Raw genomic sequence first — 16270 nt, forward strand, 5'->3', positions numbered from 1 at the left:
ACGTCACGTTACTTCCGGTAGGGGCAAGGCTTTTTTTTTATCAGCAACCAAAAGTTGCGAACTTTATCGTCGTTGTTCTCTACTAAATCCTTTCAGCAAAAATATGGCAATATCGCGAAATGATCAAGTATGACACATAGAATGGATCTGCTATCCCCGTTTAAATTAAAAAAAATCATTTCAGTAGGCCTTTAAATAGCCTTGATTGCTAAAACAAAACAGGTGCGGGGAATAGCGCTCAAGGAAGACATGAAACTGCTACAGGAAAATCCCAACAAAACAGGAAAAGCCACCAAAATAGGAGCGCAAGACAAGAACTAAAACACTACACATGGAAGACACCAAAAAACTCCAAATAAGTCACGGTGTGATGTGACAGGTCGTGACAGTACACTTACTTTGAGACAAGAGCTATAGTCATTCATGGTTGGTTATGGTTTGGATTCTTATCAAACACTTGCGAGAACAACTTTTTATTGTCAATCGGCTGCGGAGTTTAATTTTTTAATGTTTTCTGCTGGTGGTGTACCTCCACATTTTTTCAATGAAAAAAAGGCCCTTGGCTCAAAATAGGTTGAAAAACACTGCTCTACAACAGGGGTCTCCAAACTTTTTGAGGTCGCAGTGGGTTAAAAAAATGTGGCCGGGATGTGTGTGTGATATATATATATATATATATATATATATATATATATATATATATATATATATATATATATATATATATATATATTAGTGGTGTGGGAAAAAAATCGGTTCGAATTTGAATCGCGATTCTCACGTTGTGCGATTCAGAATCGTTTCTCATTTTTAAAAAATGAAATTTTTTTTGTTTTTTATTAATCAATGCAACAAAACAATACACAGCAATACCATATCAATGCAATCCAATTCCAAAACCAAACCCAACCCAGCAACACTCAGAACTGCAATAAACAGAGCAATTGAGAGGAGACACAAACACGACACAGAACAAACCAAAAGTAGTGAAACAAAAATGAATATTATCAACAACAGTATCAATATTAGTTACAATTTCAACATAGCAGTGATTAAAAAATCCCTCATTGACATTATCATTAAATATTTACAAAAAATTAAAAAAAAGAACAATAGTGTCACAGTGGCTTACATTTGCATCGTATCTCATAAGCTTGACAACACACTGTGTCCAATATTTTCACAAAGATAAAATAAGTCATATTTTTGGTTTATATAATAGTTAAAACAAATTTACATTATTGCAATCAGTTGATAAAACATTGTCCTTTACAATTATAAAAGCTTTTACAAAAATCTACTACTCTGCTTGCATGTCAGCCGACTGGGGTAGATCCTGCTGAAATCCTATGTATTGAATGAATAGAGAATCGTTTTAAATCGGGAAAAAATCGTTTTTGAATCAAGAATCGTGTTGAATTGAAAAAAAAACGATTTTGAATCGAATCGTGACCCCAAGAATCGATATTGAATCGAATCGTGGGACACCCAAAGATTCACAGCCCTAATATATATATATATATATATATATATATATATACCGTAATTTCCGGACTATAAGCCGCTACTTTTTCCCCTCGTTCTGGTCCCTGCGGCTTATACAAGGGTGCGGCTTATTTACGGCCTGTTCTTCTCCGACACAGACGAAGAGGATTTCGGTGGTTTTAGTACGCAGGAGGAAGACGATGACACAATGATTAAAGACTGACTTTTCATATACTGGTAGGCTGGTTGTTTTGATAACGTACAGGCGAGCACTTTGTATTACTTTGCACCATTGTATTATTTGTACTCTGCACGAATGCTGTTCGCCATGTCAAAGATGTGAAAGTTTGATTGAATGATTGAAAGATTTATTGTTAATAAATGGGACGCTTTGCGTTCCCAAACAGTCATCTCTGTCCCGACAATCCCCTCCATGGTAGCAGGAACCCCTATATACTACAGTAATTACACATCAAAACCCTGCGGCTTATAGTCGGGTGCGGCTTATATATGGAGCAATCTGTATTTTCCCCTAAATTTAGCTGGTGCGGCTTATAGTCAGGTGCGGCTTATAGTCCAGAAATTACGGTACCGGTATATATATATATATATATATATATATATATATATATATATATATATATATATATATATATATATATATATATATATATATATATATATATATATATATATATGTTTTGTTTTTTTTTCCGAGCGCAATGATGTCTCGTTATCCATAGGAAAATGCATTTTTAGACAATATGATTTGCCTGAGCGGCTAGGAGACACAGAGTGTAACAAGCGGTAGAAAATGAATTAGAAAGGACAGATTTTGAAAAATAATACTTTTTTTTTTTTTTAATTTGGAACTTCCTGCAGGCTGGATTTTGGGGACCCCTGCTCTACAATATACCATAACAACTTCCTGCTGTGCTCTTCCAGCTGCAATACATCATTTTAAAAATACAAATAAAGTATGCATTCAAAGTAGGCCTATTTGGATAACGAAACTTACTTTTGTATTTAATTATTAGTGTGAAATGCAAGCTTATTTAGTTATGGCAATGCTACCACCGATATGTCACCCAGCTTCAAAGCCAAGATGAAAAGGGCAGCTTCATATTTGAATAATTTATATTATGGATGGTTAAAAGTGATTTAAATTGGAAAAAGTATAGTTGTCAATTAATTGAGGTGATCTGTAAATACTTTTGGGAACCGCAGTTTTTAAAATGCCATCAAATAGGTGATGGAAGTTGCTGATTTTTAGCGCATGTGAAAACAGACTGGGCAGCTCAGTAAATCGAGCAGTGACAAAACCTGAACTCATAATAAACCACACTGCCACCTGAGGCTTACTGGGTAAGAGAGCGGCCTCATGTAACAAGCTTGCTTCCGCACATCAACCTGACGTTTCTATGCCCTTTTTCAGGGCAAAGATGAGATGTGTCAAGACTGACATTGATGTGGAAATGAGCCCTGCCTCATGCCAACTTCCCGGCTGAGGTCAGGTCTAGGATTGGACAAATACAGAGGTCCAAAATCAGATGTTCAAGAGGAGCTTTGAAAGGCTGAAACCGTATCCCAGCACCATAATATTACTTTTAACAACACAGAAAACTTTCATTGAGGTGGAAATATCACGTGTTATATTATCTGAAGTTGCTGAAGTTCTGCGTATTAAACACTTTTAACATCATTAAAACATACATTTCAAAACCTTACTACAATTTTTAACTATGAGAGGGAATCCGACCCAAGACCCTCTGCTTTGCAACACAAGTACTAATGACGCACGGCACAAGAACCACCGGGGTCCAAGGGGGATGTTTGTTTTCATATTCTGATCAGAGACAGAGCGTGATGTGGCCAGGAATACATTTGAGGTCAAATTTCAGATGACGCTCCTTGTCATTTAATAATTTACATTTGACATGTGCTTCTCTACACAAAACGCGCCCCTCGATGGCGAACCCCTACGAACAGCTAAGTTTACAGCGAGGTGGGCTTGATCTCTGTGAGCAGAACCTGACTGACATGACAGCAGTATATCACAGACAGCATTTCACATTAATTTCATTCAGGTGACACCAACATTAGTTACATCAGTATCATTTAATGTTACCGTGATATTGACAGCACATTTCGGATGGGATGATGTTTAAGTAAAAGTGGACTTAACTGTATTACGTTGTTGGAGCTGTAACCGGCTGTGCATGACCTGAGAATATACAGTTGTGGTCAAAAGTGTACATACACTTGTGAAGGACATAATGTCATGGCTGTCTTGAGTTTCCAATAATTTCTACAACTCTTATTTTTTTGTGATAGAGTGATTGGAGCACATACTTGTTGGTCACAAAAAACATTCATGAAGTTTGGTTCTTTTATGAATTTATTATGGGTCTACTGATAATGTGACCAAATCTGCTGTGTCATAAGTATACATACAGCAACATACATTATAAATTTTGGTGATGTAGAAAAGTTACAATCAAATCAAATTAGCTTCATGGCATGGCCTCTTAACTTCATGTGAGTGATTATGATTGACGTCACCTGTTGACTTCTTTGAGCCCATTTAAATAGGGCTCATGTGATGCGGTCATTAGACTCGGTTACAAACAAGACAATGGGAAAGTCAAAGGAACTCAGCACAGATCTGAAAAAACGAATCATTGACTTGGAGCCATTTCAAAGCAGCTTAAGGTTTTGGCACAGTTTTGTCACTGCCACGATCAGGAAGAAAACGCAAGCTATCACCTGCTGCTGAGAGAAAATTGATCAGGATGATCAAGAGTCAACTGAGAACCACCAATAAGCAGGTCTGCAATGAATTGGAAGCTGTCAGGTGTCAGTGTCCACAGTTAAGCGTGTTTTGCATTGCCATGTACTGGGAGGCTACCATGCAAGAAGGAAGCCCTTGCTCCAGAAGCGACACCTTAAGGCTCGTCTAAAGTTTGCTGCTGATGACATGGACAAAGATAAGACCTCCTGGAGGAAAGTTCTGTGGTCATGTAGCTGTTTGGCCACAATATGTGTGGAGGAGAAAAGGTGAGGCCTTTAATCCCAGGAACACCATCCCTACAGTCAAGCATGGTGGTGGTAGTATTATGCTCTGGGCCTGTTTTGCTGCCAATGGAACTGGTCCTTTACAGAGAGTAAATGGGACAATTAAAAAGGAGGTTTACCTCCAAATTCTTCAGGACAACCTAAAATCATCAGCCCGGAGGTTGGGTCTTGGGCGCAGTTGGGTGTTCCAACAGGACAATGACCCCAAACACACGTCAAAAGTGGTAAAGGAATGGCTAAATCAGGCTAGAATTAAGGTTTTATAGTGGCCTTCCCAAAGTCCTGACTTAAACCTCATTGAGAACATGTGGACAATGCTGAAGAAACAAGTCCATGTCAGAAAACCAACAAATTTAGCTGAACTGCACCAATTTTGTCAAGAGAAGTGGTCAAAATTCAACCAGAAGCTTGTGGATGGTTACCAAAAGCGCCTTATTGCAGTGAAACTTGCCAAGGGACATGTAACCAAATATTAACATTGCTGGTCACATTTTCAGTAGACCCATAATAAATTCATAAAAGAACCAAACTTCATGAATTTTTTTTTGTGACCAACAAGTATGTGCTCCAATCACTCTCACAAAAAATAAGTGTTGTAGAAATTATTGGAAACTCAAGACAGCCATGACATTATGTTCTTTACAAGTGTATGTAAACGTTTGACCACAACTGTATATTGAGAGAGAATCACTGCATGGCAGTGGCGTGCAGTCACTAGAGGCAGGGGAGGCGGGGCCTCACCTGCCATCATGGAAAGAAAAAAAATGTAAAAAGAAAAAAAAATTAATTATATTGTGTATATATATCGTCAAAACAGCCCAATACCTATAATATGGGCTTTTTAAACATAAGATCATTGTCTCCCAAGGCGTTATTGGTTAATGAGGTCATTAGAGACAACAATCTTAACGTCATTGGTCTTAGCGAAACCTGGCTCAAACCGGACGAATTTTTTGCGCTCAATGAGGCATCTCCTCCTAACTATACGAATGCGCATGTTGCCCGCCCTCTTAAAAGGGGAGGGGGTGTCGCACTAATATACAATGAAAATTTCAACCTTACCCCTAACCTAAATAATAAATATAAATCGTTTGAGGTGCTTACTATGAGGTCTGTCACACCGCTACCTCTCGACCTGGCTGTTATCTACCGCCCCCCTGGGCCCTATTCGGACTTTATCAGTGAATTCTCAGAGTTCGTTGCTGATCTAGTGACGCACGCCGACAATATAATCATAATGGGGGACTTTAATATCCATATGAATACCCCATCGGACCCTCAGTGCGTGGCGCTCCAAACCATAATTGATAGCTGTGGTCTTACACAAATAATACATGAACCCACGCATCGCAACGGTAATACAATAGATCTAGTGCTTGTCAGGGGTGTCACCACCTCCAAAGTTATGATACTTCCATATACTAAAGTAATGTCCGATCATTACCTTATAAAATTTGAAGTTTTGACTCTTTGTCAACAAGCTAATAATAATAATAACTGCTATAGCGGCCGCAACATTAATGCTGCCACAACGATGACTCTTGCTGACCTACTGCCTTCGGTAATAGCACCATTCCCAAATTATGTCGGCTCTATTGATAAACTCACTAACAACTTTGACGATGCCTTGCGCGAAATTATTGATAGTATAGCACCGCTAAAGCAAAAAAGGGCCCCTAAAAGGCGCACCCCATGGTTTACAGAAGAAATTAGAGCTCATAAATTATCATGTAGAAAACTGGAACGCAAATGGCGCGCGACTAAACTTGAGGTTTTCCATCAAGCATGGAGTGATAGTTTAATAACTTATAAACGCATGCTTACCTTAGCTAAAGCTAAATACTACTCAAATCTCATCCGCCTCAACAAAAACGATCCTAAATTTCTGTTTAGTACAGTAGCATCGCTAACCCAACAAGGGACTCCTCCCAGTAGCTCCACCCACTCGGCAGATGATTTTATGAATTTCTTTAATAAGAAAATTGAACTCATTAGAAAGGAGATTAAAGACAACGCATCCCAGCTACAACTGGGCTCTATTAACACAAATACGACTGTATATACGACGGACACTGCCCTCCAAAATAGTCTCTCTATTTTTGATGAAATAACATTAGAGGAATTATTACAGCGTGTAAGTGGGATAAAACAAACAACATGTTTACTTGACCCACTTCCTGGGAAACTTATCAAGGAACTGTTTGTATTATTAGGTCCATCAGTGTTAAATATTATAAACTTATCACTTTCCTCCGGCACTGTTCCCCTAGCATTCAAAAAAGCGGTTATTCATCCTCTGCTCAAAAGACCTAACCTCGATCCTGACCTCATGGTAAACTACCGACCGGTCTCCCACCTTCCGTTTATTTCCAAAATTCTCGAAAAAACTGTTGCACAGCAGCTAAATGAACACTTAGTGACTAACAATCTCTGTGAACCTTTTCAATCCGGTTTCAGGGCAAATCACTCTACGGAGACAGCCCTCGCAAAAATGACTAATGATCTATTGCTAACGATGGATTCTGATGCGTCATCTATGTTGCTGCTTCTTGATCTTAGCGCCGCTTTCGATACCGTCGATCATAATATTTTATTAGAGCGTATCAAAACACGTATTGGTATGTCAGACTTAGCCTTGTCTTGGTTTAACTCTTATCTTACTGACAGGATGCAGTGCGTCTCCCATAACAATGTGACCTCGGACTATGTCAAGGTAACGTGCGGAGTTCCCCAGGGTTCGGTTCTTGGCCCTGCACTCTTTAGTATTTACATGCTGCCGCTGGGTGACATCATACGCAAGTACGGTGTTAGCTTTCACTGTTATGCTGATGACACTCAACTCTACATGCCCCTAAAGCTGACCAACACGCCGGACTGTAGTCAGCTGGAGGCGTGTCTTAATGAAATTAAACAATGGATGTCCGCTAACTTTTTGCAACTCAACGCTAAGAAAACGGAAATGCTGATTATCGGTCCTGCTAGACACCAACATCTATTTAATAATACCACCTTAACATTTGACAACCAAACAATTAAACAAGGAGACTCGGTAAAGAATCTGGGTATTATCTTCGACCCAACTCTCTCGTTTGAGTCACACATTAAGAGTGTTACTAAAACGGCCTTCTTTCATCTCCGTAATATCGCTAAAATTCGTTCCATCTTGTCCACTAGCGACGCTGAGATCATTATTCATGCGTTCGTTACGTCTCGTCTCGATTACTGTAACGTATTATTTTCGGGCCTCCCTATGTCTAGCATTAAAAGATTACAGTTGGTACAAAATGCGGCTGCAAGGCTTTTGACAAAAACAAGAAAGTTTGATCATATTACGCCTATACTGGCTCACTTGCACTGGCTTCCTGTGCACTTAAGATGCGACTTTAAGGTTTTACTACTTACGTATAAAATATTACACGGTTTAGCTCCAGCCTATCTCGCCGATTGTATTGTACCATATGTCCCGACAAGAAATCTGCGTTCAAAGAACTCCGGCTTATTAGTGATTCCCAGAGCCAAAAAAAAGTCTGCGGGCTATAGAGCGTTTTCTATTCGGGCTCCAGTACTCTGGAATGCCCTCCCGGTAACAGTTAGAGATGCTACCTCAGTAGAAGCATTTAAGTCCCATCTTAAAACTCATTTGTATAATCTAGCCTTTAAATAGACCCCCCCTTTTTTAGACCAGTTGATCTGCCGTTTCTTTTCTTCTCTCCTCTTCTCCCCTGTCCCTTGCGAGGGGGAGTTGCATAGGTCCGGTGGCCATGGATGAAGTGCTGGCTGTCCAGAGCCGGGACCCCGGGTGGACCACTAGCCTGTGCATCGGTTGGGGACATCTCTGCGCTGCTGACCCGTCTCCGCTCGGGATGGTTTCCTGTTGGCCCCGCTGTGGACTGGACTCCCGCTGATGTGTTGGATCCACTGTGGACTGGACTTTCACAATGTTATGTCAGACCCACTCGACATCCGTTGCTTTCGGTCTCCCCTAGAGGGGGGGGGGTTACCCACATATGCGGTCCTCTCCAAGGTTTCTCATAGTCATTCACCGACGTCCCACTGGGGTGAGTTTTTCCTTGCCCGTATGTGGGCTCTGTACCGAGGATGTCGTTGTGGCTTGTACAGCCCTTTGAGACACTTGTGATTTAGGGCTATATAAATAAACATTGATTGATTGATGATTGATATATATATATATATATATATATATATATATATATATATATATATATATATATATATATATATATATATATATATATATATATATATATATATATATATATATATATAGTATATATATTGACGTCCCACTGGGGTGAGTTTTTCCTTGCCCGTATGTGGGCTCTGTACCGAGGATGTCGTTGTGGCTTGTGCAGCCCTTTGAGACACTTGTGATTTAGGGCTATATAAATAAACATTGATTGATTGATCGATTGATTGATATGTATCCAGTGATTATACTAAAGTTATTTTCCATTTAACTTCACCAGTTTTAGATTATTTTTATTTTCACATTTGCCGTTCAAATACTGAGAAGAGACGGTGCGGTGATCATCAGCCAGTTGAGACACGTCACTGATTTGTGCCTCAACATGGATTGTGCACAATGACTCGGCTAACTGCTGAGCTGCTGTGCAGTGAGACTGTATTGCTATATGAATTATATCAGCCAACTAAACTATGGCATAGTTTAGTTATCAGAATCAGAATCAGAATCGTTTTATTGCCATTGTTTGAGAACGGGTTCAAAAACTAGGAATGTTTCTTGGTGCAAACGTGCGACGTAAAACACATATAACACATATTTGGTATAAAAAGAGCTGTGACTGAGCTATCAGATAGACCTAGAAGGGATTCAAGGAATTCAAGGAGCTGCTGTTAGGAGTTATTGTTCATTTGCCTGATGGCCGAGGGGAAAAAACTGTTCAGGTGGCGGGAGGTGTGGGTCTGGATGGAGCGTAGTCTCCTGCCTGAGGGGAGAGGGGAGAATAGTGTGTGCCCAGGGTGAGAAGAGTTAGCTGAGGTATATAATGTACAGTGTATTTTGTCAACAACTGTATGTGTGTAACATATTTCTTGTGCTGAGCATTCATAAATCTGCTGCAAAAGCTGTACTGGTAGAGGCTCGCAGTATTCCGGCCTCCTGGTGGTTTGATTGATTGATTGAGACTTTTATTAGTAGGTTGCACAGTGAAGTACATATTCTGTACAATTGACCACTAAATGGTAACACCCGAATAAGTTTTTCAACTTGTTTAAGTCGGGGTCCACTTAAATTGATTCATGATACAGATATATACTATCATATATACCGTATTTCCTTGTTTTGGCGCAGGGAATATAGTATTCGCACGTCTAGAATTACTGCCGGGTCAAACTCGTTTCTCAAAATAATTAACGCATGCTTGGCCTTATCGCCGGTTTATTATTGAAGCTGGATCAAATTCGTTTCGCAAAATATTAATTTTACTATCGCATGTCTATAATTTTCGCCGGGTCAAACTCGTTTCGCAAAATATTTAGCATATGGCTAGAACTTCCACCGGGTCAAATTCGTTACGTCACGAGTGACGCATCTGTCCTCCTTTTCAAAATGGAGGAAGCTGATTTCAGTAGTTTACTATCGCACAAAGGAAAAAAGATAAAGAGCTTTTCAGTAGGATTTAAGGTTCAAGCTATTGAATACCGGTACAGTATGCTAAAGAGAACAGTAAGCATCTATGTTTTATTAATATACCGTAGCTGCGTGTGTGAAATACTGTATAAGTCATTAAATCACTCCCGCCTCCTGGTGGTAGAGGGCGCTGCCGCGCTAGTGATCCTTCTTGCGACTTCCTGTACTGCAGAAGAAGTGAACACACGCAGCAAGAGATTTATTTTTTCCCTCTGCCTGAACTTCTAACTTGGAGGATCACATACAGGTATCTAAAATAAAACAGTTTTCTAAACTGGACTTTCAATCGAAGCAGGAGGTAATAATTAAAGGAATATCTCCATCGAAACAGAGACTTTTAAAACTGAAGAAAGAAAATAAGGAAGACTTCTATAAACAAGTTATCGATGCTTTTGGTCAGAAGGAGCTGCAAATGGACTCCATTTATAAGTACAGGTAAGACCATAATAACGTTTTTGTTAATTAAATGTGCTTTTCATGATGGTATGCTTACATCACACTCAAAGCGCACGCCTAAATTTTATGGATTCCTTTTGGTAAACGCCGGAGTGAGAAGAGGTTTTAAAATAATTACCGCATGCACGGCCATCCCGCCGGTTTCCGGTAAACGCAGGTGTGACAGGAGGTTTTAAATTAATTAACGCCCCTGCGGCTATTCAAGGAAATACGGTACTATCATCATAATACAGTCATCACACAAGATAATCACATTGAATTATTTACATTATTTACAATCAGGGGTGTGGAGGAGGGGGGGGGGGTAGGATATGGACAGCAAGTAGTGGACATAGAGAAAAAGAGAGATCAGAAGGCAAAAGAAAAAGTATCTGCATTTGATTGTTTACATTTGATTATTAGCATTTGATTATTAGCAATCCGGGGAGGGTGTTAGTTAAGGGTTGTAGCTGCCTGCAGGTGAACTTTTATTGCGGTTTTGAAGGAGGATAGAGATGCCCTTTCTTTTATACCTGTTGGGAGCGCATTCCACATTGATGTGGCATAGAAAGAGAATGAGTTAAGACCTTTGTTAGTTCGGAATCTGGGTTTAACGTGGTTAGTGGAGCTCCCCCTGGTGTTGTGGTTATGGCGGTCATTTACGTTAAGGAAGTAGTTTGACATGTACTTCGGTAGAGGGCGGTAGTGATCCCAGAGATCATACCTCGGCCGCAGAAGAAGAAAAAAAAAAGTTTGCAAGTCAATTAGTGCAGCGATTGTTTATTTCCTCTCGCCTGGACTTTTATTAAAAACATGTGTGGTAATCTGTAAATGTCCTTGCCTATTTCTGTTGTCTGCACTCCATGTTCACTCTCTCTCTCGTTCACAGTATGGAGTGCAGCTGACGCAAGGCAGCAGCACACACCTGACTGTAATTAAAAACAGCCTATTTAACCAGGCTGCTGACAACCGGTGAGCGCCGGAACTTTGCCATTGCTTGCAACCTGTTGGTCGTGCCACGAGAACTCACTAGTTCATCGCGTACTTTTCATCTCAGGTTGGCCCGTATTATTCCTAGCCTTGTCTAGCGTTTTATTTTGGACCTAGCCTATTTACTTCTTTCATGAAGTATATTTTTCCTAGCCTTGTCTAGCGCTTTTAGTTTTGTGTGTTTATTTTCCTCTTAGTAGTTTTTTTACATGGTGTGTTTTTGTGTTTTCCACCATCGCCTTTGTTTGCTACTTTGTGCTTCCGCCAAATAAAAGGAAGAACAATTGTAAACACAAATTCGTCTCTGCATCCTTGGGATCCACCTCACCGTTTCCTAACAGAAAGTTCCGGCCAAACTATGGAACCCGCAGAGACAGACCCCTGGAAAAGAGCATTGCAAGGCCAGGCTCAAAGGATCAACCAGCAGGGGGACCAGCTTGACCACCTGAGCCGAGGTCTACAGGGGATGTCGGAGCGTCAAGACGCCATGTTGGAGCGAATCAACATGCTGTTAGCCACCGTCGTACCCACCTCGACCACCGTGCCTGACCAGGCATCCACCCAGCCTACACAACCCGCTAGTACTAGCAACATACGGCTTTCCCGACCCGAACGTTTTTCCGGGGAAAAGGAAGACGTAAGACAATTCCTGACGCAGTGTGAACTTCATTTTGAGCTAAACGCTTCCGCTTTCACCTCTGAGCGGGCTAAGGTAGCGTTTGTGATCTCTCACCTGTCTGGCCGTGCTGGCACCTGGGCGACTGCAGAATGGAACCGTCAGACCACCTCCAGCTCCACATACGCGAACTTTTCCAAATCCTTGAAGCAAATCTTCCAACGACGACTCCCAGGTAGAGAGGCAGCGAGATCCCTTTTCCGGCTGCAACAGGGTTCACGACGGGTCGCGGATTACGCGATCGAGTTCCGCACCATGGCGGCCGATTGTGACTGGGGTCCCTCAGCACTATTGGACGCTTTCTTCCTGGGTCTCGCGGACGAGATTCGTCACATGATGATCCCGCTGTCACTCCCGACGAATCTGGATGATCTCATCGAGCTGGCGGTGCAAATCGACTTCCGCCTATTGGAGGAGAGGAGGGATCGACTAGGAAGACAAGTCCCACCTTGCAGCCAATCAGCGCCTGCTAGACCTGCCATCTGCAAGACGGAGCAACTCGAAGACAACCCCCCTTCATGGCAGAGAGATGAGCCGATGCAACTGGGAGGCCGCCGACTCACCGCCGCCGAGAGGGAACGTCGCGTTCACCTCCAACTCTGCCTATACTGTGGGGCCGCTGATCATCTCATCTCCCGCTGCAAAGAACTGCCGCGCCCCGCCGCACGGCCACGAGTGCGCCCTCACTCGCCAGAGGACACGTCCACCAGAGGTCGTCGTTCTCCTTCGTTGGCCGCAGGCAGAATGCAGCTAAAAGGTACTCTTTCTTGGTCTAACCAACAAATAGACATTTGCGCTCTCATTGACTCAGGAGCAGATGATAACTTTTTGGATTTTGAATTCATGAGACTCCATAAGATTCCTGTTGTCAAACTATTTGTGCCCAAGAGGGTGTATTCTCTTGATGGGCGCCTATTAGCCAGCATAACCCACCAGACACTCCCACTCAACCTGCGCTTGTCTGGAAATCATTGTGAGAAAATAATTTTTCTTGTTGTGCCATCACGGTCCGCGCCCGTCATTCTAGGGTTAACCTGGTTACATAAGCATAACCCGCACATAGACTGGCCTCGTTCGGCCATTATTAATTGGAGTGTAACCTGCCACACACATTGTCTTCGTTCCGCAGCAGGATCTCGTACACCGCCACCTACCGCTGTTATAGAGAACATAGACTTGACAAACGTGCCCAAGCACTACCATGACTTAAGGGCGGTGTTTAGCAAGGATAGAGCACTCTCACTTCCCCCCCACCGACCCTACGATTGTGGCATTGATTTGCTAGCCGGGGCGGCGTTACCATCGACCCGTATGTACAAGGTGTCTAACACCGAACTCAAAGCACTAGAAGAATACATAAACACATCTATAGCTGCCGGCCTCATTCGCCCTTCGACCGCACCTGTAGCCGCTGGATTTTTTTTTGTCGAAAAGAAGGACAAGTCCCTACGGCCTTGTATAGACTACCGCACTCTTAATCAGATTACTATCAAGAATAAGTATCCTCTACCACTCCTTGATTCAGCTTTTACTCCATTACAATCAGCGAGGTTTTTTACTAAACTCGATCTACGTAACGCTTACCATCTTGTTCGCATCCGAGAGGGGGATGAATGGAAGACCGCATTCAACACTCCTCTCGGACATTTTGAGTATCTTGTCATGCCTTTTGGACTTACTAATGCACCTGGCGTTTTTCAGGGTTTCATTAATGACATTTTTCGGGACATGACAGGTCGTTTTCTCTTTGTTTACTTGGACGATATATTAATTTATTCATCTACATTTGACGAACATGTGCAGCAGGTTCGGTTAGTCCTTCAACGATTGCTCGAGAACAAACTGTTCGTCAAGGCGGAAAAATGCGAGTTTCACTCATCCTCCATTCCATTCTTAGGTTTTATCATTGAGGAGGGTAGACTCAGACCGGATCCCGCTAAGGTAAAAGCAGTAGTAGATTGGCCCACTCCGGTTTCCAAGAAGCACCTTCAGAGATTCTTGGGCTTCTCTAATTTTTATAGGCGATTTATTCGTAATTTTAGTCGCGTCGCTGAGCCACTTACGAGGCTAACCTCTACTAAGGTTCCGTTTGAATGGGCACCCGAAGCCAATTCCGCGTTCTTGAGGCTGAAAAGGTTGTTTACTTCTGCCCCTGTTCTGTGTTACCCTGACCGTTCTCTCCAATTTTTTGTTGAGGTGGACGCTTCTGATTCAGGTGTAGGGGCCGTACTCTCCCAGAAATCTACCACTGACCAGAAGTTGCACCCCTGTGCTTTCTTCTCTCGTCGCCTATCCCCTGCTGAGAGAAATTATGACATTGGCAACAGGGAGCTTCTGGCGGTCATTTTGGCCCTTCAGGAGTGGAGACATTGGCTGGAAGGGGCGGAGCAACCATTCATCATCTACACAGACCACAAGAACCTGTCCTACTTAAGGACCGCACAGAGACTGAACCCCCGCCAGGCCAGGTGGCAACTATTTCTGACCCGTTTTAACTTTATCATCACTTTCCGACCTGGTTCTCAGAATGGGAAGCCCGATGCCCTGTCCCGTGTCTACTCTTCATCCTTTGAGAATTCTTCACATGAACCAATTGTTCCCCATACCCACGTCATTGGGGGACTCCAGTGGGACATCGAGCGGCAAGTCTTGGAGGCCCTGAAGTCGGACACATCTCCTCGGGGCTGCCCACCAGGCCGGTTATTTGTGGTTCCTCGGCTCCGCTCCAGCGTTCTGGATTGGGCACATGGGTCGAAGATCGCTTGCCATCCAGGTATTCGTCGCACCAGTTTTGTCCTCTCCCAGCGTTTTTGGTGGCCATCCATTCTGGCAGATACGAAGGCGTTTGTGGCAGCATGTCGGATCTGCGCCCGGAACAAGGCATCCCACCAGGCTCCAGCAGGATTGTTACACCCATTACCCATCCCCTCCCGCCCGTGGTCACACATAGCTGTGGACTTTGTCACAGGACTACCCCCCTCCGAGGGTAATGACACTGTCTTGACCATTGTGGACCGGTTCTCGAAGATGGCCCACTTCGTGGCCCTCCCCAAGCTGCCGTCAGCTCTTGAAACTGCCCAATTATTAGTGCTCCACGTTTTCCGGCTGCACGGCATCCCCACTGATGTGGTATCCGACAGAGGACCACAGTTTTCCTCGGCCGTCTGGAGGGCATTCTGCAAATCTCTGGGGGCCTCCCCTAGCCTGTCCTCCGGCTACCACCCTCAGAGCAATGGACAGACCGAGCGGACCAACCAAGACCTGGAGGCAGCCATCCGGTGCACTTGTCATCAGCAACCTTCGACCTGGTCTGAGAATCTCCCATGGATCGAATACGCTCACAATTCCCTCATTAGCTCCGCCACCGGCCTGTCTCCATTTCACGTCGCCTATGGGTTCCAACCACCAGTTTTTCCTTCTACCCAACCCAGTGCCGACGTCCCATCTGTTACTGCACACCTACATCGGGCTCACCAGGCTTGGCGCAACACCAGGGCGGCGTTAAGAAGAACATCGGCCAGGAATCAACTCTTAGCCAACCGCCATCGCACACCAGCCCCACACTACCTGTTGGGACAGAAGGTCTGGTTATCGTCTCGAGACCTACCATTGGCCACCGAATCTAGGAAACTGGCTCCCAGGTTCATTGGACCATTCCCCATTGCCAAGATCATCAATCGTGTTGCAGTCAAGCTCCATCTCCCTAGATCTCTCAAGTGCCATCCTGTTTTTCACGTGTCCCGCATCAAGCCTGTCTCATCCAGCCCGCTCAGTCCTCCGGAGGTACCGCCTCCTCCACCCAGGCTGGTTGATGGTCACCCAGCATTTACTGTAAACACCATCTTGGATGTGAGAAGAAGGGGAAGGGGTTTCCAATACCTGGTGGACTGGGAGGGGTACGGCCCAGAGGAACGGTCATGGATCTCTAGATCGCTTAT

The sequence above is a fragment of the Entelurus aequoreus genome, linkage group LG17 (genome assembly GCF_033978785.1).
Source record: "Entelurus aequoreus isolate RoL-2023_Sb linkage group LG17, RoL_Eaeq_v1.1, whole genome shotgun sequence".
NCBI classification, from domain to species: domain Eukaryota; kingdom Metazoa; phylum Chordata; class Actinopteri; order Syngnathiformes; family Syngnathidae; genus Entelurus; species Entelurus aequoreus.